The 26,065-nt window shown below is 39.1% G+C and overlaps 1 long non-coding RNA gene across 1 annotated transcript in view; it reads left to right on the top strand.

The window, feature by feature from the left end:
• LOC115287827 overlaps nucleotides 1–26,065 on the top strand; it is a 50,489-nt gene that overhangs the window by 22,438 nt on the left and 1,986 nt on the right. The window lies entirely within an intron of this gene.

Genomic DNA, 26,065 nt, shown 5'->3' on the forward strand with positions numbered 1-26,065 from the left:
AGCAGTGGCGGACCAAGTCCTTCTCATTCTCAATCTTTTGACCTCTGCATTTTCTTCATTTCTCCTGTGTTCTTCTTCCACCACATCTCTCTTGACTGCAAATGGAGAAACTTCTCTGCTTTTAAGGGCTCAAGTGGTTAGATTATATCCAGTTAGACAGTCCAGGATAATGTCTCTGTTCTAAGATCCATAAATTTTATGACACCTGCATAATTCTTTCACAGCACTATCTCAATTAGTGTTTTAATAATTAGAGGATGGGAATCTTGGGGAGATGGCTTTAAAATTCTATCACAATTATTCATAATGCAACCATTAGAAGAAACTACATAAAGGTTATGTGGGAACTCTCTATGCCAGTTTTGAAATGTCTTGAAAATTCATAATTATGGTAAAATTAAAAAGTTTAAAAATGCACAGAATAAAAAAATAAGGGCAAAATAAATATATTTTCTATCAAAAAATAATCTCCATTGCCAGAAGACCTACACTCAAAGAAATACTAAGAAAATTCCTTCAAATAGAAGAAAAATTATTTCAGTTGGAGATATGCAATTGTAGGAAATGAAGAACACTGAAAAGGGTATATATGTAAGGACAATCTAAGTTGCTATTGACTTTATAATATAATAAAAATGGTATGTTAGAATTAAAATATAGACAGAATTGAAATGCACATCAAGAATAGCATAAAAAGATGGAAGAACTTAAATGGAGTTCAAGTGTTTTAATATCCTTGCACTGTAAGTAAGTTTAAAAGTACTAAGTTACAGATGACACTAAAAGAATAAGACGCATAAAGAAAAGTGATAAAGGGAGACATTTTGTGATGAAAGTGCCAACCTTCCCAGAAGATATAAGAATTCTTAACACGTATGCACTAATAGCATAACATTAAAATATAGTAAGTAAAAACTGGCAGAATAAACAGGAGAGGTTGACAAATTTACAAGTAGAGTAGGATATTTTAGTAAGCATTTCTCAGCAATTGATAAAACAGACTAAAATAAATCAGGAAGGATTATTTGTGTTGAATAACGCAACAAATTTGATCTAGCTGACACATGTGTAAGACTATACACATTTAAGAATATGTGTTTTAATGCCCACAGAACATTTACAAAAGTTGTAAATTTTTGTGTTTAGATCATGCAGTTAGTCTTAACAAATTGCAAAGGACTGAAATCATACAGAGAATGTTCTCTTATTAGAGCTGAAATCAATAGTAAATTTTTTTAAAAGGTTAACTAGAAAGTAGCCACATTGCTTGAAAAGCAATACATTTGTAAAGAACACATAGTCAAAGAAAGAAATTCCAATGAAAGTTGGAAAATGTTCTGAAGTTAAAATAACTAAAATATGGCATATCAAAATTCACAGGGTACATCAAAAGCTTGTGCTTTAAGGAAAATATATAGTTTTATATGTATACATTAGGAAAAACTATAGCACTAAGGATCCAATTATATTTTGCAAGAAGTTAGTAATTGAGTAATGTTATCTTGGCCTTTTGTGTTTGTAAATGTTTCAAACCCTTTAGTTTTCAAACCAGAATTCCATAAATCCATGTATTCTCCAAACAGACATCGTTGTTGTTGGCTTTAGAATGACAGTGCCTCTTGGAGGAATTCAACATCAGTCAATTTCATGGGTTGAATCAAAAACACATTCTATATTTGAAATTGTTGCTGCTGTATTGGGAACCTGTTAACAGCCTAAAAGGAGCTTTAATGTGGATATATTTTTGTAGTTTGGAATGCTATTGTAAGCATTAATACATGTTTTTAAAGCTCTTAAATATCTGTCAATGAAAATAGCAATATAAATGCAAAGATTTGGTTTTTCAAACCATTTAGATGTTCAGAATAAGAGAGAAAGTGAAATGTGAACTGAACCACAAAATTGGAGTGTTTACTTTTCTCTGTTCATTTTTAAAACAAGCAAGACTCAGAGGAATGAAAGATAAGGGTGGGTGTAGAATTGGTTTCACAACTCATAAACAGCAGTTCTAGAAATAACTAACTGGCTGAAGACAGACATAGGAGGCTCTTAAATAAAAACAAGCAACTAATATTCCTCAAATAAATGTGATAATAAAGAGAAAGTAGACATCAAATTTGAACCAAACTCTCATGAGTCAATTAATTTTTCCCTCACCAATCCATTCATTCAACTATCCATCAATCCAGGAGATCCTTGTTAACTCTGCCAGGCACCGGGCTACATGCAGGAGAAACGATGGAGACCAAACTGACATTTTCTTTCCTCTTAGTATTTACAGTACAGCAGAAGAGGGTAGCATAAAAACAGGTAAATAAATAAACTGGTAAGCACAAATTGAGATTCTGTCTTATGAGACAGAGGCACAGGGTATTTTATGAACATACAACATGGTATGTATTCTAGGAAGTTAGGGAAAGCATCCCCTAGAAAATTTTATGTGAGTTGCACTGTGTAAGATAGAGACTGGCTAACTAAGTAAAAGAGATAAGTGGAGGGGGAAAGCCTTGTGGTTAGAAGAAGTAGCATAGGCAAAGGCTCCCGAAGGGGTGGAAGGGATCACAAAAGAGCTGAATCAAGGCCAGAATGTATGAACAAAGAGCCTGAGGGAAGAATGTGAAAGAGGGAGAGTTGAAGACGATGTGAAGGAGGTGGATGAAGCCAGGAGGTCAGCAAACATAAAAACATGTAGGTCGTGTTAAAGGTTTTACCTTTCTCCCAAAAGCAAAGGGAAGCTAGGAAAGGCTTTCAGCAGGGAGGTGATACAGTCTGGTGTTTTTTTAAAAATGTCACTTCACCAAACATAAGCAGTACAGATTGGATTCCAAGAGACAAGCTAGGATCCTGCCGCATCAATAGAAGTGAAAACACGGTAGCTTGAAATAATGCTTGGAGGGCACTGCCTCCCCTTGACAGCCAAAGCCCCACCCAGCAAGAGTCCACTTCCCTTTCCCAAATCTACCTTCAGTGATGCCCACCCGTCCCAGGCCACTATGCTGGCTGTCACATACACAAATCTTTCCTATTCTTTCTTCCACCTTTGCCCATGCTGTTTCTTTCTTCATGAATATCACCTTAAGCTTTCACCTGAATCACAACCATCTTACACACCCACACTCACATTCTATTTCCCTGTTCCTTAGAACATTCCCACTCTCAGCCATTTCCTTCTTCCTTCGCATTAAACACATGCTAGTTCCTTCTTTTCCTCCTCCTGGTGAAATTATAAGTTTCTTAGGAAGGAAATGTGGCTTGCATTTCTCTGGATTCTTCTTTAAGACCAAGCACAGTTTGGGATTAAGGGCAAAACACCCTTTACACTTAATTGAATTACCCTGCAATGAGAAATATTCCCAAGTATATGAATGACAATTTGCAGAAATATCATGTTCCAAATTTCACTTAAGGCCAAAAGGAGGTATTTTGTGAATATAAAGGGTATTATAGAAGAATGTTTTATAATAGGTCAAAATCCAAGCCATCTGGAGCAGCACCAAACTTGTTGATTACTCTTACCAGTTTGCCTTTTGTAGCTAAGCATGTCCTTTCTGACTTCTTTATATTTCTGCACCCACCAAAATGTAGCGGCAGCATCCATGAACCTGACTTTCAGAAGGACTCCCGCTAGAGCTTCTGCCAGGGCAGGAGGAAAGTGGGTCTTATCACGCACATGCCAAGGTACATTTCCAGCATGACCTACTGTCTCTGTGCTTGCCACCCGGCAGTCTTACAAGACCCTGACAGCAAAGTAATAAAGGATCAGAGAAACAGGTCTTATTAGGACAACTTGTCAAGAATTCAACTATTTATTAATTCTACATATTAGTTTCACAAATCTTCAATACAGCAATATTATGTTCTGTGTACTTGAATTTTGTGAAGAGTCTAACTTTTGTGAGATGTGAAAAGGGTCAGCCTACATGCATAAGACATATTTCCTGGCTTTAATAATGCTTTAATAACAGCTAACATACATTGAACATGCCAAGCCAAAGGCAAAGTTCTTTAAACACATTGGTTTGGGGCGCCTGGGAGACTCAGTCGGCTAGGCGTCCGACTTTGGCTCAGGTCATGATCTCATAGTCCATGGGTTCCAGCCCCCCATCAGGCTCTGTGCTGACAGCTCAGGGTTCTTCGGGTTCTGTATCTCTCTCTCTCTCTGCCCCTCCCCTGCTCATTCTCTGTCTCTCTCTCTCTCAAAATAAAATAAAGACATAAAAAAATAAACGCATTGGTTTTACTAATGCTCACAACAACCTCGTGAAATAATTTATATTGTTACAAATAAGCCTGAAATTCAAAGAATGGAGATAACTCACCTCACTCAAAATCTCAGAAACTGTAATGATGGGGCCAGGACTCTGACTGAGGTTTGTCTATGGAATCAGAATCTAAATTTCAATTTTTACTCCCCAAATAGTGGCCACACCTGGACTACATATACACTGGTGGCGTCTCAGTAGGGCCCTGAATGACTAGATATCCTCTGATTTTCCAGACCATGGCTTTGCTCACAGCATTTACACTCTTCTTTCTTGTTAGAGTCACCAACCAACTTGAGGCATCCCCTCTGTTCTTCAGTTGTCTCAGGAACTTCCACAGCTACTCAGTGCTCCTCCAGGTAGACAGAAACTCTGCAGACTGGCATTCAATAACCACATAATACCAGCGACAGGAGTACTGGCTTTCTAAATAGTTTCTGCATCTCTGAGTACTACAATTGAATTCTGCTTTCTCCAATAGACCAATGTGTGATCTTGAGCAACTTAATCTCTCTGTACTTCTGGGTTACAACAGTACCTACCTTATAGGGGTTTTCTGATTATTATAATAAAATGTGTGAAAGTGCTTTACATAATTCCTGGAACAGATTAAAAAGCCAAAAACTTGACTGCTTTCACTATTATTTACCTCTGTTCCCTTTAAACAAGCTGGATGGTTTCTGGTTTTTTCACTTGCCTTGTACTTGTCTGCTGTTTTAGGGTGAATGCCTCAGAAGCACAATCTGTTACAGGGCTTTGGGTGCAAGTAATTAATCTGGAAAGTGATCCCAGGAAGCACCCAACAGGAGAGTGGAAAAGTGAGGGAGGAAAGGGAGGAAAGTCAACGTAGGGCAAGTTAATGAGTATCAAACACTCTGGGTAACTGAGAGCAGTCCTCCTGCTGTCGCTAGGAGATGATATAGTAATACACCAGGAGTTGTCCCACCTAACAAGCAAGAAAGCCCCTATTTGTCACTGAAGAGGGCTGTTCCTAAGGGCATCAACTGCCTGGTTCTTCCAGCCTGCTCTGCACCCTCCCTAAGCATGCCTCATGCCCAAAGAAAGCTCTCAGGAGAGTTGAAGACTTGGCTGTGGGAAGCCACCAGTGGCCTCTGGAAAGGTATGTGCCCACAGGACACCCTTTTATCACAGGGCCCAACACAGTACTCTGCCCATAGTCAAGAGTTCAATAAACATTTTTTGGATTAAATTGTATTTTATATTGAAAACAGTTGAACACAAAATGTACTTATCTTCTCTACTGTGTAAGTAGAGAAGATACTTCGGCCTCCTGGGAAATGTTTGCTGGAATATCTCGCCTTCTTTAAGGAATTTTGATCTTACATTACATTTAAATGCCTTGGAGTTCCAAAAGACAAATATATCCTCATGTAATTTAAATGACAATCAGCAGGCTATTTTTTCCTTATTAATATACAGAAAGCTGGTGGTCACAGCAGGTAACTGATGAAGCTAATCTGTCAATGTCCTGATAATTCTCTGCCTGACTGCTCTCAGTCCAGAAGGCTACATAATCATAAAAACACCAAGCAATTTGATCAGGTCCAGAATAGATCATCGATTGTCCTCAAGTGAGCTAGGTGTTGTCATTGGATGAGGTTAGCATGATATCTCAAGGGAGCCCCTCTGAAAGAAAACAAGATTGAGACTTCAAAATATTGTAGAAGAGAGCTACAGGGAGCTTCTACGAGATGCAATCCTAGGGGTAATGTTGTGGCAGAAAGAGAATTGATGTGATTAGTCATCTACTCTCTTAATTGGAACTCAGCCAAAAATATTCAGAAAGGTTTGAGGATCCTAATAGATGACTCAGCCATTAGACTGCTTTGGTTTCCACATTTCTCTACAGTTTTCTAAATAGTCTGAACTCTTTATTAACCAAATGTTCATAAAAGTATTCTCCAAACCAAAGGAATTAATTATTTCCATTGTGGCATGAAGAAATGAATAAGTGGCAAGGGCTTACCAGAGATGAAAGAACACTTAACATTTTTTACAATGTCTTTTAACAAATAAAAATTTTACATACATGATGAAACTTTATCCTTTATTTTGATAGCACTTTTAGATAAATAATTTATAAGATTACGTCATTTTACTTTGTGGCTTGAGTATTTCCAAAGTTAGGCATACAAGCCTTTTTTGCTCCAAGCTATTGCCTTCCTTGTTTGGTTATTTGGAATCATTATTGCTTTTATTTGTTTTTACTTTTTATAATAAAACAGAGTGGGGAAGAGGGGCAGAGAGAGAGAGAGAGAGAATCTCAAGCAGACTCCACACTCAATGCAGAGCCTGATGCAGGGGTCCATCCAACAACACTGGAATCATGACCTGAGCTGAAATTAAGAGTTGGGTGCTCAAGCAACTGAGCCACCCAGGTGTTCCTCATTATTGCTTTTAATTTAAAACTTTTCAATAACCAGGTTTCAACAGCCAAGTTTTTCTTCCTTATACATTTTGTTAACCAATTCATGACATCTAGGGAAGGAGCAGGAGAATACAAGGAAAGCAAAGGGGCACAGGAAAGTTCATGTTTGATTGGTACTTTTGTGTGGACCTACCATCTGAGATTTTTGAGCCTGGTAAGAATTGAAACCGATGGGGCACCCAGGTGGCTCAGTTGGTTAAGCATTTGACTTTGGCTCAGGTTATGACCTCATAGTTTGTGGGTCTAAGCCCATCAGGCTCTATGCTGACAGCTCAGAGCCTGGAACCTGCTTTGAATTCTGTGTCTTCCTCTCTCTCTCTGGCCCTCCCCCACTCACACTCTGTCTCCTTCTCTCTCAAAAATAAATAAACATACAAAAAGATTTTCTTTGATTCTTAAAAAAAAGAATTAAAAACTAATTCATTCTCTTATGAAGTTCAGTTATGAGTTCTTTGTAGATCCCAAACTCTGAGGATCTCTTACCTGATATTCCTTTGCTAAAGAGATACATATTTTTGCCCTTCTGACTCAGCCTCTTAAGACTGAGCAGCAGTAGCAGCTTCTCTGCCAAAGTCCACTCATTCTTCCAGATGCTCCTCTTAGCTAAGATCTCTTTTACAAGAAGGCCAGAGGAAACTCCCACATTCTCTACCTCAACCAGCTTTGTAAGTACAGGTATTTTTTTTAAACAGTAGCTCATTCTTTCACTGACACAGGCCACTTCAAGCCAGCCTCTCACTTCACGTATTTCTCACACAGAAAGGAGACCCCTGTCTGCTGTGTCTCTTCAAAAAATGCACTAAGCTCTTCTAGAAATATCTTTGATGAAGGGCTTACAATTGCTCATTACAACTGCTCGTAACTGGTTTCACCAAACTTTAGTCAGACTTCTGTCCTCTCCACAAACTCCTAAACTCAGGCTTGCCCCTAAGTCTGAGCAAGCACTAAAGCACCAACATGCAAAACACCCCTTCATGCCTCATTCTATGAATCGGCTGATTCCCTAGAGAAACAGACCGTTAAACTTCCCTGATCCTCCTGCCCACTGCCACCTCCCACTTGTCCTCCCCACAGAGTTCCTGTTAGTTCTGTTTACTCTTGCATTTAAAAGAAAATCCTTTTTCCATTTAATTTTCAGACCCTTGCAAATGCTGAGGTCAGAACACACTCTCCACGGAAAATTTCTAATTGAAGTCTCCCCTTACTTAAATCTGACTTTGTTTTTGACACCTTCTAATCTCCCTTGAATGAAGGCAAAGCTGGAAATATTCATGTAGCCCCCCCCCCACTCTACCTCTTTTAGCAAAGGGAAAAGACCCAAACCCATCAACACCTCTACCTCCCTCAAAACCCACCAGTTATGCCTTCTCTGTGGGCAGCAGGTTAAGTTTTTGTGACACCGCTTTGTTAATTGCGACTATAGTCTAGCATGTCCTTTGGATATGGTATTTAATGTCCCTTGGTTTAATGAAAAAAACCCTGCTACAAGAATAAACGTATTTGTCAGGGAGGAAAAACTTTTCCTCTACCCTTACAGGTTATGGTTGGTGGCCTGCATATTAAACAAACAAAAGACAGATTAACAGGAAAAAAGGTACACAATTTTTATCAATATTCACATGCAGAGAGTCACAGAAAAAAGTGAAACTCAAAGAAGCAGTTAGAAGAAATCTAACAAAGAAGCAGTCAGGGGTTTGGGTTCCTTTTAACAAAGGAAAGGAGGTTTGGGCTTCAAGGGATGATAAATTGTGGGGAAGTAACTAGGAAATATATGGGGAAACTAGGAAGATAAGGTCTGTTTATACAAACTCATCTTGCTATGGACTCCTCGAGTTCAATGATTAAACACTGCTCTTCCCTCTAGATATGGGGGCGTGGGGGTGCAGGGGGGAGTCGTTTTCAGGCAGACAAGAGGAGAGCAGGAACCCTTCCTGCAGCTGTTGATTCTCAATTGCCTTTCAGCTCAAGATCCTTCTGCCAAAGGACTATTTTGGGGTAGCGTATTCTGATCTCCTTCCCAATCAATATAGACTTTGTCCAGGTTACTCTAGAAGGCATTTCAAATATAGTGTGTGCGTTACTGCTTTTCAAGAAAGGATGTACTATGATGTATTTTTGGCTTGTACCCTGAAACCAAGCTGTAATATAACAACTTAATATTACAGTTGTGGGGCAGTGTACAGGGGCACACATTAGAATTAAATAATTATCTGAGGGGGAAGAATGAGTGATTTTTAAATTAAATCTTCAAACGCTATTGACCATGTAAATGTAAATTTCCCCATCATGTGTGGTAGTGCAGAATATTATATTAAGGAAGAGATTTTCAGCCGAGTAATGTATACTCGTTGGGTAATATCCTTTTGAAGACTACAATGTTCCACCTAGTTAGGCAAAGGGCAGGTCACACAGGACCCTGACCAGCAGGGTGGGGAGTCTGCACTCTATTCTAAATAAGATGAAAAGCTTTGGATGATTCCCAACAGGGAAGCCTCACAATCTGATTTATACTTGGAAACACTCCCTCTTAGCTGTTAGGTGGGGGAAAGATGAGAGAAGGACAAAAGTGGCCGTTAGAATTCAGTCTAGATAAAAGATGACGGCTACTTGCACACAGTTGCTGCCACGGCAACCCGAGAATACAGCCCGGAGGGACAAGGCTGAAGACACCTTAAAGACATGAAACACTTTCCCATCTAAAATCCGTGTACCACCAGTTAGGTGCCTGTTTACTGGTGTTCCCTCACTGTCCATGATCTTTGCCTTCACAGCTCACATCCATACCCATCGTGTCCACATAGCACTCTTTATTCCCTCCCTATCTGGGGTCACTCTAGTCTCTCTTTTCAGCAATATTAATTCTGGCAACCCAAAAGACATTAACTTTGGGTACAAAGTCAGCAAAAACATTGGGTATAAAATGCCAATGACCCTTTTAATCCATGAGAAATTTAGGCTAATAAAACTATTGCTTAGTGGTCACTGCAATATTTGGTACCAACTCTCTCTGGGTTCAAATTCTAGGTCCACTACTTATTAACTATGATCTTTGCCAAATTGCTGAAATCCTTGGGGCACCTGGGTGGCTCAGTCGGTTAAGCCTCCAACTTCAGCTCAGGTCAGATTTCACATTCGTGGGTTCAAGCCCCGCGTCAGGCTCTGTGCTGACAGCTAGCTCAGAGCCTGGAGCCTGCTTCCAGTTCTGTGTCTCCTTCTCTCTCTGCCCCTCCCCCTTTCATGCTCTGTCTCTCTCTATATCAAAAATAAATAAAACATTAAAAAAATTGCTGAAATCCCCTATGCCTCAATTTCTTTACATGTAAAACAGGAATACTAAAGGTACTTATCCCAAATGATTTTTACAAAGATTGGATGAGTTAACATTTACAAAGGGCTTATACCTCTGCCTAACACATAATAAATGCTATTTAGATGTCTGCTATTATCATCATGACCTACCTTTTAGAGCTGTATCAGGAGCAGATAAATAACACCTATAAAGCACTCATCACCTGGGCTCAACATATACAGTAAGTGTCCAATTTATGCTCAGCTATTATTACTTGGCTCAAGTATGACACAAATCTCAGCAATGATCCTGTGTTTATTTTTGCCTTTCTTGCTGTTTCTAATTTCTTTTTCAGCCCCTATGAGGTCACCTATGTCTGTGCCTGTGTCTGTGATGAGTATATTTAACCTCGGGGCCAAGAGAAAGATATTGCAAGAAAGGCAGAAGCCATTGGCTCATTTCCCAGTTTTTCTGCTTCTATTAAAAAAATAAAAGTGTTTCTCCTAAGAACTAGGTACCACATTTTTGAGACTCCAGCTGAGGTAAATTAGTTCAATAGTTCATTAATTTTGGCACTCTTATATGAAATGAAAGCAGTTTTGGAAAGTGTGCCTTTGTCTGGGTTAATTAGTAAGTGAGAACATTGGGACTTTAGTACATTTTTTGCTTCAGCAATTCTTATAATTTTTAAAACATGTTTTAATGTTTGTTTATTTCTAAGAGAGAGAGAGAGAGAGAGACAGACAGACAGACAGACAGACAGAACCCTAAGCAGGTTCCAGTCTCTGAGCTGTCAGCTCAGGGCCAGACACAGGGCTCAAATCCATGAACCATGAGATCATGACCTGAGCTGAAGTCAGACGCTTAGCTGACTGAAACATCCAGGTGCCCCTCTTGTAATTATATTTTTTAGGTTCATGTTCTACATAAACTTATAAAGACAGGTCTTAATATCCATTCTGTGATATGGGGATATTAATAGAGATCTAAGGGCCATTTAAGTGGGGAGGGGATACGGGATACGTTGCTACAAGATGAGAAAGAAGCCAAAGAGATGAGGGTTAGGGGAAAGAAAATGGAGCTGTCTAAATGATAAAGTCTGGGTGAAAGAAAGAGCAACAGCAAAAACACCTTTAACAGCGTGTTCCCTTTTCATGTCTGACTACATGAATCCCCACTTCATTTTTATCCTCTTCATGCTTATATGGTTGCTGGCATTCCTGACTTCTGTAACTTCTGCACGCCTCTTAAGAAATCTCTCCAATTATTTAAAATTTTCACAGATATTTGGAAGTCTTTGGCAACAACATTATCTTCACATGACAGCAAACAAATGTTTACTCATGCAGTGAGGAGTCTGAACACTGGTGCTGCCTGAAGCACAAATTGGTTCAGTGGAAATTTTTTTTTCCCTTCCTCTTTGTTTCCACCAACTTGTTAGGACAAAACTGGCATGTGATGCCCAGATTGACACGAACACCATACCCTTTCTTTGGCTCTGCTCCTGCCTACATCCCCATACATTTGATGCTCCCGCTTCAACTGCAGTGTGATGTGTACTCAACCCAGATGAGGGTAAGATTTATTCTTCTACATTGTCTAGCGCTGGCTGTGCAAAACCATGAGAGGGTCAAGAGGAAGGCTGCAAAGTCCCTGAAGGACACAAACTTCTATAAAACTATAGAAGGCCATTTAGTCCAAAGTCGTTTCCTTACTCTGGGTAATTATCTGGACTATCTGGTCCATTAGGGCATTAGTGTTTATTGAGTCGTGAAATGTGTATCAGATACTTTACACAATTATTTTATCCATTCTTTGCTACAGCATTGTAAATTGTCAATAGCCCTGTTTAACAGGAAAACTGAGGTACAGAGAAATAAACCAGCCAAAGGGGATGCTGCATGTTGGTGTATTTATAAAATTAAATACTGTTTGGCGGGCTTGAGTCTAAGCTCTCTAAGATTATCTCCCATACCCATCTTTTTATGTAAGTGTGATCAGCAAAGTGATTCTTGGTCCCAAGCATAGGCTGCAGGGAGCTACAACATATGTTTTTAGGTAGTATTATTCAGGCCAGTGGAATGTTACCACAAAGAAAATGACATCACAGATGTTCATATGTGTCACACACTCTAGTTATTTAAGGGTTTGTAAAAGAATCCTACTCCAACAGGATTTTAGATCCATATGGCAAAGCAAATCTAATCTTGGCTGGGCCGCAGAACACCCTGTCAGTTGAGGATGAAGTTGTTCTCTCCCATTGGGCCCTAGTAAGGGACACCCTGCCCTGTCTCAGCATTCCTTGAGGACCTCGAAGCAGGTGTTGCTCTTGACCCAATAAGTCTCCAAATCCTCCTAAGTCTGACCACCCCTGGAGGTAAAAGAACATTCTCTAGCCAATCTCTCTCTCTCACATAGGCACATACATACATACATCATTCTTTCAAATCTCTCTTAAGAGTTCTTTCTTTCCTAATAGATTCCAAGAAACTCCAAGGAAGTTGGGACTGCTTCACATTCATAGAAATGTAGACATTTTTGTTTGTCCCAATGACTGATGGGCACTTCTGGCATTCACTAGCATTTACTTGTGGCATTCAGGATCAGACATGCTAAGTGTCTTCCAGCATGCAGGGCAGTCTGCACCAACATAAATCTTCCCTCCCAGAGGTCGACAGTCCCCATGGAGAAGCACTGTACCAGAGTCTCCTAACCTTCCTTTCTTTCTACTCCTTTCCCAATACCCTCCCCCAACTCCCACCCAACAGCTGACTCCAGGAAGTGCCTTGTGGGAGAAGAGGGGAAATAGATTAACATAGTACCCCAAAAAGATAGCAAACCATTCTTGGTTCTGACATCTCTGACCCAGGTTTCCCTAATTTCTTGGTTTGATTGGAAGTCTGTTTTTTGTCCAACCTGGTGAACACTCCTTACTGGCAGCTACTCACAAGGCCACTGCTTGAATATTTCAGCCCTTGGGGTTCATTTTTGCTGCCAAAAACAGCAGTTGTTGAAGTTGGCTACATATTGCTGGGTCATCCATAAGAGTTCTTCCTTTTTTCCAATATGGAAAACATTTGTTCTGCCAAAGCCATGCCTACCCCCAGCATGGGAGTTGACAGGATTCCATTTGCTTCCAGCAGGGGGAGAACCCACCCCTATCAATTACATTCTTCAATAATGACTTGGCCCAGGGTAATCTGGCATTACCCCAAAGTTCTCTCTCTCCACTCTTGATCTTAGCCAAAAGTCCGAGAAGAAATAAATCTTTCTCTCTCCAGCCTCACAGATGCTAGATGAGGAGAAGGAAAAAGAGCAATTAGGAACAACTTCCCAGGTTTTGACCTGAGTACCTGTATGGATGTGATGTTCCTTATTAAGATGTGAAAAAGTCTGAAGAAAGGAACCTCAAGGGTTCAGCTTTTGTTTTCAGTTTGAGAAGTCTCTTGGGCATCTAAATGAAAATGTTAAGATGGCAATGTGAACATGAGTTAAGATTCCAGGAAGTGGCCATAGTTAGAGATATACATTTGGGACAGATATACAATTCAAAGTCTGGGGACCGGTCAAGATATCCTAAAGAACATATGTATGGCTTGGGCAAGGGGGAGAAGAAAGGCCGTCTCGGGATTTGAGGACTCCAACATTAAGTACCTCTGAATGTGAGATCATTAACAGATTCTGCATCTGGTACATATTACTAATAGGCAAACCGTCTAGTTATAATGCTGAAATTAGTGGCTGGAGTATCAATTTTACTTATCCCATTTTTCCCCCAACCATGAAATATGGTATGCGATGTGTGTGGCAGTGAGATAATTATTTTAAATTTCTTCCTTGTCCTTTTCCATATTGTTCAAATTCTTTACAATGAACATATGACAGTTCTCTAATGATAAAATGCAATAAATATTTTAAATAGTAATAGACTATATATTGTGCACACTGCCTTTCAACCAGTGATCCTAAACCTATGCACACTACACCACATTATGATGTGAAAGGGAGTTGTAAAGTTGGACACTTATCCTATGGTATTCAAAGAATGATGCCTATAAATATTTAAGTTTTTCAAAAACCAAGAATAATGATGTGTCAGTAAAAGTGATAAGATCAAGGTGTCACATGGCACCATGGACATAATAGAAGCATATTTATTGAATACACAAAAGATCACAGCTAAAAATCGCCCTACAAAAGCTTATTAGTTAGCTTGAGAAGTAGTTTACAAGCATGTTCCTTATGTCTCTGTATGTTTTCCAACTCTCCAAATGCAGAGGGATAGCAAAAATGTAATCAGGGAAATAATTCTTGGCCACAACTCACATTCCAAAGGAAAAAAATAACAACAAAATACCCAAGCAAAACCATCAAACCACATCCTGGCAAAAACCTTTAATGTGCTGCTGGGGCATCATCTGGTCTCCATCATTACCAGCTGTGACTTGTATACCCGGGAAGGCCAGACTTCAGCAACAGAAACTAAAGTACAAGGCCATGACAAGGCTTTGAAATTGAATGTGGTTAGCAGCATTTGTGAATAAGGTGGAGACTAGAGAATTTAAAGAAGGGACAGACAAGGTCACAGAAGTCTTATATAGGTCCTATTGTAAAATTCTGAGGGATATTTTCAAATCTAGATAGGAATGGCAACGTTCACGTCTGCCACAATAAGCACCCATTTTCATTTGGCAGATGTGAATAAAAACCCACTTTGAACAGATGACATGTGCATGCTAGGGGATATGGACAAGAAAACTGAAGAACTTTCTATCATATGGGGGGAGAATGACTAAGTACTCTAAAAATGATAGCAGCAAACTTGATCCAAATATCACAACTGTAGTATAGTTGGTTCCTAGAGCCCATTCCAAAGAACAGTTTCTAGGGATGTAAATACGAGATCAAGTAAGTTAATCAAGATAAGCTGCTTATAGCAAAACTTTCAAGACATGCTGTTAGTCTCTCAGAGGGATAGAATAACAGCAACATATCCCTCCATTTGTTGTTTATGAAACCCTTTTACCCAAAGCATCACAGAAGAGTTATGCTCTAGAAAATACACTTGCTACATCCTTCTCAATAGAGATTAGGGTCACATAGGATGATTTGGGAATAATGTTGTAAAAGTTGGAGCAGAGTTTCTACACAGTGAGATAAATAACTTGATGGAGAAGGAAGAGGAAGGCCAGTACGATGGCTCAGATGCTGAGCTTGTTGGCCCAGGGAAAGAACAATCTCTATGCATGGAAGAAACATCAATTCTAAACTAAGTTTGGTTGAGTGAGCTTTCTCTATGAACACTATAGAAGTCCTAGCAAATCAGGTAATTGAAAAAGTCAACCAACACTTTGAATTATAATTATTATAAGATCAATGAGAGGATGGTTGGTAAAGCCTAACGAATCTACTAATCTTATAGACAATATATCACAGATATGTTACTCCTAAGTTGGTTTTTTAAATTATTGTTCTAAATAATTCAAAAGTTGACACAAAATTTTAATGACCTGAATATTTAAAAGCTAGTACACGTTTAATTAATTTTTATTAATTTGTCTCTTCTCTAAGCTTTACCTGTCTCTTGTAAGGCTGTATGCTTTATGAGACAAATTAACAGTACTATTTAATGTATTTGTTCTTTCTAGAATTTAGACTTCTCAACCTTAAGGCAGAAATACTGCCTTGTATAATCCTCCCCTTACAAAACATCATCGAAACGCTGATTCATACTGACTAAAGAGGCTGCATATTAATTACTCATTTCAATGTCAGCATGTTCATTATACATTGCTCTTTCCAAGGGAGAGAAAGATAAAGAGATGCTGATGCTTCTAGGCCTTTTCATTAAAATGCACAATGAAGCAAAAATAAGTTACTTTTGCCCTTTAAATAAATTATGTAGAACAAACTTCTGAAAATTATAATGGAACTGAAGTCTTCATCATTTGAAGCCAAAAGAATATTTTCAGCTTTCTTTGTTAAATGCTTTTGTTAGTTCAGATCTATACACATTATACTACAGTTTCTTCAGTCTGGACCTCTTTGGTCTATGCCTCTAGTTCCTGGCCACACAACTTCTCTCACTAATATGTCAGATCTTGGTAATAATCTGGGGTGATAAAGAGAACCTGACATGGCAGAAATTAATCTTGGGCTTGGGCTATGTTCCTTTGCTTCAGTCATGCCTGAGCAAGTCTTATGTAAGAAATTACATCATGCACTATTTAATTAAATGCATCCAGCTGATAAGAAACACTTAAATGGTAGCTATTATGATGATGATGATTATAATTATGACAAGGATGAAGATCAGAATGAGGTTGATGCTGTTCCTTTCTAGTGAACTGAAGAGACAGTACTCACCAAAGTTTCTCAGCTTGATGCCAAATCCCTTGGAACCAGAACTCAAGTAACACTTTCTTCTGGTGCTTAGGCATACCCGGGTCTACCTTGATAACATGATGGCCCAAAGGTTTTTGGATGGAGGTTGGAAGTCTACTTATAGGGAACTTATCCTAAGGGAAGAACTAAAGACGATGAGCTGAGTTTGTGACAAAGGCTTAGTTAGCAGAAAGGAGCAGGGCATAGCTTTACAGAACTGTCCCTATCCCATCCTCATAGATACATGTACAAACCTCAAGAGAGGGAGACAGAGTTATCAATTAAAACATTTCTACCAAATTGTATCATATATCTGATGTGATCCTATGCTGCCAGAAGATTAGGCACAGGGAGGAGAATCTGTCTCCTCCCTCACCTCTGACTCCTCCTCAGCCCCTTGACATAGACCCCAGGCAGATTCGGCAGGATGGAACTCAGGTCTTCCTCGGTGAGTCTGTCCAGGTGCTAACTATGCCGACTAGAGACACAGGAGGGACTGAAATGGCCAGGGAAGGAGAATGGAGAAGGAGGACCCCAAGGCCATGAGAGGGTATGTGGAGCTGTGTCAGGGAGATTCTGTGCACAGAAGAGAAACAGGAGGGCCAAACTGCCTAGTGTTGCTGGAATTTGAATAGGCTGAAACTGCCTCTGAGCATATTTAATTCCTTAGAAAGTTCCAGAAATACCAGTGGGTGGGCTGGCAGGGGGGTGCTCAAAGTCCTTTGCCAACAAGTAAGGAAAGCCAGCAACACTAGTGGACTTTGAGCTACTACTACTAATGTAACCTCATATGTTGTTCTGGTTGATGAGTCCTAGGAGAAGTGTGTGGCATATATAAATCTGGGAAGAGGTCCCCTTGCCCGTTTCCTGTTAGAGAAGAGAAATTTGCAAACCACCATTCTAGGAGAATAAATCTGAGGTCTCAGAGTAGCTGATGAAATATATAAAGTTTCTCTCTTTCCTTCATTTTTCAAACTTAGGAGTAAAACATGTAAATTTGAGGGATCATGTTTGGACCAAAAGGAAGAGGGGAGAAGAGATGCTACACTATGCATCAGAGTATAGTGAATATTTTGTAGTATACAAAAAGTACTTGAAAAAATTTTTAAATGAATAAAAAGTGAATAGGTATGAAGGATACACTTCATAGAATAAGAAATATTTGGGTAACAAAAGGAAAGGGAGATGACTTTAATTTTAGAAAGAAGTTGGAAGGCATTGGAGGCCAACCATATGTCACCTTTAGCTGCAGATGCTGTCTGTGATCTCAGTATCCCTTCCAGAAGGAGCCCCTGGCACTCTCAAAGTGATCTGGTTTACATGATAAATCTTATAATTATCTTAATTATACAGAAAATGTTTAAATTTTTCAATTTCTCCATCTCACCCTATCTCTCTTCCTTTTTCTTTCTACCCCTGACTTAAAATATGTATCTACTTCTCTCTCTCTCTACCTGTCTGTCTTCATGAGGAGCTCTGTTACCTGTATATGAGATCCTCCTGGCTATGACACTTCTACATCATGATCTTCCTTCCATGCAAAATTAATCTCTCCCTCTCCTTAAGTGTCTTCATTCCCTGCCTATAAACATATCTAGGTCTTGAAAAATCTAAAATAAAAAAAAAAAACATTTGAGACCAATCTCTCTTTGAATTTCTTTCCCCCTTTTATTTTATTCTGGAAAGTCTTTAAAAGGAAGCTCATACCTGCTATATTTCTTTCCTTCTCCACCTAGGCTACTATTGAAACTGCTTTTAAAGATTCCTGGTGGCAGCACCATTTCATAGATGCTAATCTCTATATTCCTCTACGAATGTTAGTGGGAGCTTAATTAGATGCTTGAACAAGGATCGCACCCCTTTAGCCAAAGAATGGTCCTCCTCTATATAGGAACATCGGAAAAGGTGAAGGGAGGAAGCTGCCACCTGCCTGCTCAGTCAGGTGGAATGAACTGGTGACCGTCATCTGGGCATCTCACACAAAGCCATTTTCTTAGTGCCCCTCTCTCTGCATCTGTACCTGAATATTTGAAATGATTGACCAGATTTCACTAACTTAAAGTTTCTATTATTTTGGTATATTCCAGGACATTACATGGTGTTGTGTAAATACTACAGAATTTAGAGTCAGGAAGATCTGCATGTGAATTCTGGTTCTTTCTGTCCCACCATATTGCTCAGTGATCTCACCCAAGTTATTAGCCTCTCTGAACCGGATTTCACTGTTTATCAAATGGAATTGATGGCACCTCACTCATAGGCTGATTATCACCAAGAGTTACAAAAGACTATGTTCATGTGGGTACTGGTTTATGCCTGTTTTTTATTATAAACTCTTCAACTGCTTTAAATGGCACAACTCATTGAGCTGACTGTGCTTTAATCCACATTAACTTGCAATAGAATCAAAAGTTCTGAAGAGTCACTTTTGATGCAGTGTTTACTCTCCACATATTTGAGTCTAGAGTCTTCAGGACAATGACACCTTCTGTTTCTGAGAGAACATGAGAAATAAGTGTTCTAAGAAACTTTCTGGACTGTGCCCAAGATCTGATTTATTTTCCTAGAGTTTATGCTGAGTATTTTCTTCTAATTCCATTTTATAATATGTAAATAATAAGAAAAAACGTATGAAAGAAAGTAACAGAAAAATAAAATTTGGAACTATTGCTAAATGCCTGAGAAGAAGCAAGAGTTCAGCCTAAGGAAAGGTACACTTAACCCGTATCCTTCTTCAGAAAGTTACAGGCAAGAGACATTCGGTGGATGGTGGCAGGGGCAGGAGTCCCTACAGTGCCTGCACAGGACCCATATGAACCAGAGTCACTTTAGTCCACGGCACACTGACAGCCATCATGGGAGTTTGCACTGGTAAAAGCAATGGTCCCTCCTCCTCATCTTCCCCCACATTCTAGACTCTGTAGGAATATGGAGGGGGAAGATGAGAACTGCCAGTGTAGAAAAGTAGAGGAATTCCTCAGTGGAAATTCCCACCTGCAATATGCCACGATCCCCAACTAGAGAGAGAAGAGATGCCTCAACTTAAAATCAAGGTGGGAGTTTTGATAATTATGAGACTGGATATTATACTTATCTGAGGATGTGTTTTATGTCTGGTCACTAAGAGTGACCATCAAAGGATTGCCTATGTTTTCACCCAGGGGCAGGATTGTTTCAGAATAAAAAATCTGAGGCCACAGGATGCAGGAATAAAACTGTGTAACCGGTTCAATGACCTCAGTTCCACCCTAGCACAGTCCTTTGCTCTGCTATCCCAGGTCCCTTCGGGCATCTCTCTGCTCATTGAGACACTTGTCTTGGGCTATTCCCCAAGCTGCAGGTGCACATTCAAATCCAAATCTGATACAACATAGCTTTATGTTTAAGAGGCTTATTATCAGAGACACACAGAATGGGAAGGATGCATTGTGTGGGGGCTCCAAGAGCAGGATGCTGAATTTTCGTTTTGATGGTCAACACTGTAAGCCAAGGCATGAAAGAGGAATTATGGTCTGCCATGTTGACTGCAATTTGAGAAGATGTACCAGAGGAAGAATTATGGGAAGTGGGGTTAGGACAGGGATTCCAGGAGAAGGAGCAAAGACAAAGGGTGTTACAGTTGGCTTGCTTTCCAACACCCTTCAGCGCATAATCCAAACCTGTCCTGCCATTGCCAAGCACACATTTGTAGATATGAAGCACTGAAATTAGCTAGAGAGAGAAGAGAAAACTTTCTTAAGTTATGGCCTGAAAAGTTAAAAGTTTATCTCAACTTGGCTCTTCAGAAAGCAGGAGTGAATGTTACTGGAAAGTTTTCATTCTCCCATAAAAGGTGAGGCAACTGTAGACATGAAGTTAGGCTCCATCTCAGAGAGCGACTGGACACAGTGACTTATGGGCAGGATTCCTCAGGAGGGGGAAGGGAACAGCCCCAGGGCTGTAGACCAGAGGAAACAATGCTTTATAATCTGCTAAACAAATGATAAGTCAAATTACAGAAAACACAGAATAGTAGAGATAAAAGCACATTCCCTGGGGCCAGGAAATTGTAGAGCATTTATCCAGGAAGTTTAAAATGAGAGAATTTCCTTGAGCCCACTCCTTATATTTATCTCCTTTATTCTTATTGTTCTGTCTTCATTTCTCATTTCCTGTATCTTATGGACATTTTTTAACAATCAGTCCATACGGAGGTAAGTCATATGCATATAAATTAGTTTAAATATGTAAAAGTTGAATTTGTCTATAAATAGTGATACAGATTCAACACTTTCCATCTGAAACAAAACAAAACAAAACAAAAAACCCTTAATCCCTAAAGCTGTAATTAACCAAAATTCAGAGAGCCTGTCATGACAAAAATTCTAATGTTGTACCTAAGAATAAATCATTCTGATTTTAACATTTCTTTCTGAGAAACTTACACTTCCCACACTTTATTTTTTTTATAAAATGGAAAGCACTATTTTCCTCCTCATTAAATTTATGTAGCTTTCAATGAAATGAATAATGGTCACTTTGTTTTAAAATTTCAATGTATATCAATCAATACCTGCTTCTTTAAGCCACCTCCCTACATTCATTTTGCAAGTTTTCGTATTTACAACATAGCTATTAAGAAATATTTATGCAACGATTTCTTAGTTTTTAAGATTAGAATCTACTAGGGATATAAGACCACTTAGCCTACCCTAAACAGTCCCCCTTAAACACTATGGTTATTATTTGTTAAATGTTGACTAAAAAAAAAATTCTTTGATTTTTAAAATTCAGTCTAGTTTGGTGATTTTCATAGCTGATTATATTTTAAAAGTCACCTCAAGTTGTTTTTGAGCATATTTGCTAGATGGTGCACTACTTTAAATGCAATAGCAATCAGATGGGTCCATCTGTATCTTGAATGATCTGAGAACCACCCAGAAAGATCCTCAGCATCCACCATGTCACACATTCCCATGGAAAGGAAGGGCTAAAATGTGAAGTGGTGGGTGGTCCTGGGCGGGGTTGGGGGGTGGGGGGGGCTGCAGCTGCCCCTATAGAGATGCCCAGAAGCTCCTCACAGCCTGCTTCTGAAGGGCAGGCTGTGTGGTCAGAGCAGCTATGACACCCCCTAGAAAGTCCCCCTGTTCAGCCACAGAAGCCCTAAGTAACCACTAACTTCCTTGCTACAAATACCCCTCTTGTCCTCCCTGCTGTTAAAGCAAACACTAGTGTTTCTATGCCCTCGTGTTTTTTTCCCTTCATATCCTAGTATCCCAGAGTTCATTCAAGTTGACTTCTTTTACAGTTGGTCATTCCACAACACTTAATTAGAGAGAAAAATTCCTCAGCTTAAATAAAGCGTGCTTAATGCAGTAAGCATGACCCCTTAGAAATATGTAAAGACTTAGCTTTATTTCATTAACAAAGCTCTTGTGCGTTGAATTATGTACCCACTCCCCAAAACAATATGTTAAAGTCCTAACTCCCAGTATGTCAGATGTGACTTTATTTAGAAAGAGGGTCTTTATAGAGGAAACCAAGTTAATGCTAGGTCGTTAGGATGGGTCTTGATCCAATATGGCTGGGGTTCTCATAAAAAATAGAAAATTTGGACACAAAGACAGAGGAAAGATGGTGTGCAGTCACAGAGAGGGCCATACGAAGATGAAGGATTGGAGGGATGCATCCATAAGCCACTGGATGCCACAGATTGCTGGCAAACCACCGGAGGCTAGGAAGAGGCCAGAAGGAATTCTCCTACAGGTTTCAGAGAGAGTGTGACCCTGGGACACCTTGATGTCAGGCTTCTAGCTTCCAGAACTGTGAGACAATTAAGTTTCTGTTGTTTTTAAGTTACCCAGCTTGGGTTACTTTGTTACAGCAGCCCTAGGAAACTAATACATTAAGCAAAACTCTTCCCAGTTTCCTTTTTTGCTCCCCATCATTATTTTGTTGAGTTTGACTAACAGGAGCTGAAGGGCTGTTGTGATTTTCACTATTAGTACACTATCTTTTCTTGGCCTCAGAGAAGGAATTTAATCTTAATTCCATTGCTGCTGCAAATAAAGCTGTAAAAAGAGTTCCACTATTAAAAGAGATCCTCACTTCACGTTGCAGGACTTAAGGAAGTTAAGTGATAAGATCCACAGACTCTAGCTTCTACAATGCTGTGCTGGGTTTTGTAGCCTTAGCACAAAAGGTAATTCTCCCTCCCCCACCCTCCAAATGAACTAGAGTTTAAATGACAAAAGACTTATCATTATTTGCTTGACAAATCAGCCTCTTCCAGTACCATCTTGCATCTGCAGATCTGCTTGTCATTACATCCAGAGGAGGGCTAAGGATATCTCTGGATTTCAGGGATGCTTCCGGCACCAGTAAAATTCATCTCCACATTATAAGCCACGTGCCTGTAGGCATGTCAGCATTCCCAGCTACACACAAATCTAAGTGAATTAAAGATACAGAGCCCTGTTTCCATCCTTTCTAATAATACTGATGAAAACATAATAGCAAATGAAACCAGTCTTATAGCCTCTAATTATAGTGAGTTTTTTTTTTAATTTCTGATCATTTAAATATCTTTTTCTAGGTCAAAATATTTATTGTAAGACCTCTCCTCATAAAATGCTATCAAACCATTCATTTATTCACCTATTTATTCAACAAGCAGATATTAATACATAAAATAAACAATAACCACTAAGAGCCTACAATGTACCAGGCACGGTGGTGAGTGCCTTCATAACAACCACATTAGGTATACACTATTACTACCCCATTAACGGAGAAGAAGACTAAGTGACGTTCACCTGCCCAAAGGTCCATACCCAAACTGACAGTCAGTACTTGAAACCAAATCTCTGACTTCAGAGCCTATACTCAACTTTTCAGCCATTTTACTCCTAGTGAATGCACTGTAGGAATCAACTATTGTGCTGAGAACAAGGGAGAACAAGATTTTTCACCCCCATAGCTATATATATTCTTTGCAGTCAAGGAATTTACAGTTTAGGGAGAAAAAATGATAAACAAGCATCACGTTAATATTGAGTCTGATAATCCCAGAAATGTAGTTGCTTATGCTGCTATAGCTCATATCAAAATCTTTAATTCATGAAGCCAAGGATTCTCCTCTCTATAGGATTTATTTAAAACACGGAGCTTCAGAAAAAAATATTCTAAATGAATCTTAAGAAATAAGAAAATTAAAATATGTACATATGCTGACTTGGAACTCAAACTGAAATAATCCAGAAGGCCAACCTACCTACGATGCCTTGGCAAACCTAGGGAGCAGTTATAAAGGCATAAAGATAGTATGGCAAGAGCAGCCATTCCTTTTCTTTCCTGGCCAAAGCCTCCTGGAAGAAGGCTTGGAATTTTTCCTCTCTTGCCTTCCTGTCTTTCAGACACCTTCCAAATCCCCATCAGGAGTCCCCTTGCTGCCATCAGAGAAGAAAGCATCTGTTGTAACCCAGAAAAGCATGCATTCCCAGTGTTCAAGCTTAATTCAAATCTTTGCTTGTCTTTGGCCTGATTTCTTCAAGCTCCCTAAGGGTGAGGGGTACTGCTAAATGCTGTCTTATCCAATTATCAACCAATGCAACCTTGTGGCATTTTGCAGCTGAAACAGACCTTAGAGATCATTCCCCTGAACCTGCTCATTACTGTGTCACCCCCTTGGCATTTATGCAATTAGTTTGCTCTGTTTAACTTGTATTTATACAGTTGGTGCTTTAGTAGTATACTTAAGAATTTTTCCTCTATGCATTTTTCTCAACTACATTACAAGATCCTCAAATATAGGGAGTGTATGAGTATGAAGTATATTTGTATTTATATGACGCTCTGCAATGGTTTTCATACAGTGGGTGTTCAGTAAAGTTGTTGAATAGACCATCTAAAAATTTAAAAGTATAATAAATAGTCAGAAAGTACATTTGGAAGTCCTTTTTCTTCAGTTAATTGAGCACCCCACCTGTTCTCCAAAGCTTTTCTAAACTAATTAGCATAGAATTCAAAACTGAGTTTGGAATTGCGTTATTTTATCTTACATCCTATGATATCAATTCACATTAAACATTTATCCCTGTTACTTTGGACTTTTTGGTTGTCAATAACAGAAACCCACTTATAATTAAGAAAAATGAAATGAAAAATACCAGGAGGCTACAAGGACTGGAAATAAACTGAGCTTTAGGACAGGGCCTCTGACACCATCAGAAAGACCTCTCATCTTTCATCTCTGCTCTCCTTTACATATATCCTTTATTCTACTCCAGCTCCGTATTTCTCTGTATTTCTCTCTCTTTCAGATAACCATATGAAGGAAAGCAAGGTGGCCAGCAGGTACTGAGATTACATGCCACAGGTGTACCCAATGGATTGTTTTGGTCTGATTCCAAGTTTCCTAAGGAAGGGAACCTGACAGGCCCAACTTGAGTCTTTTGTCAACCCCTGGACTATGACCAGAAAAAAGGATCATGCAAAATCTTGATTATGTCCATTCTAAAGAGGGGAGAAGTTGATAAGAGAAATTGCCCAGGAAAAATAAAGAAAATTAGACCTAGACAGAAAAAAACAAATCAGTGGGAATCTACTCCAATTTCTACACCCATATAACCAGTTAGTCAAGTTCTCTAAATCCTAACTCAGAGAATAAAGTCCCAACAACTTAACTCTTACACATAGATGTGCTCACATGTTAGCAACATTATTATTTAGAAGTAACTTCTTAGTAAATGTATACAGGTGATGACCGCCAAATGAATGATTGTTATGTTTTTTTTATCTTTGACTCATATCTCAACATTTTATTCATTTACTTTATGTCTCATCATTTTTATTTAATTAATTTATTGAAATGTCTCTAAATCCCACTTCTAGTTCAATTTCCTTTTTTTCCTTTTGAAATTAGTTGATTGCTTAAGGGATAATTTAATTCTCTTGTAGAACTATTAAGTCTAATCCTGGGAGAATAACTAAATTCTCTAGAGAATTGGATAACTGTAGTGGTGTAGATGCATCCAGAGAGCAAGATTCATAGACTGCTATCATGGTATAACATAGAAACAACAACTGTGATATTTTCAAGGCCCCATGAGCTAAAAGTTGTATAAGAGCTCCATGAAACTACCCCAACAATCAAGTCCAGGCAAATTCCAGGAATTTTTCATCAACCACTTATTTAACATAACAAATTCCATGAGTAACCTGGCGACAAAATGACAAGCACACAAGACCCAATGTTCATTGAGTGTAGAAAATTCTAGAATGAAAAATAAACTATTTTTGGTGAAACCATGATAATATACACATGCAGGAACCAGCGAAATGTAACTGGACGAGTATTCTGAAGAAGACACTCACTGTGAATAGTGTGACCAAAATCTCAGGGTTCCAAATCTTCCTTCCCTACAGAGATTTGTATTTGCCCATTCATTATTTGGAGCAGAGATGACTGACTGTGGGACTCTCAAATCATGCATAATATAAAGAGACTTATTTCCCTCAGGCTTCCAGATAGTCAGGCAAGGCCATCCATGATGGCATTAAAATCCAAACAGTCACTGAACAACAAAACTCATTACAATTTGATCCAGTCCTGGCCAGTCAAGGTTTCATTATACAGGCCCTCAGGGCTGAGAAGAGGCCAGAGAACTAGGATGGAAATGTACGTTGCCATGGAGTCCCTGC

This window comes from Suricata suricatta, chromosome 3 (genome assembly GCF_006229205.1).
Source record: "Suricata suricatta isolate VVHF042 chromosome 3, meerkat_22Aug2017_6uvM2_HiC, whole genome shotgun sequence".
NCBI lineage: Eukaryota > Metazoa > Chordata > Mammalia > Carnivora > Herpestidae > Suricata > Suricata suricatta.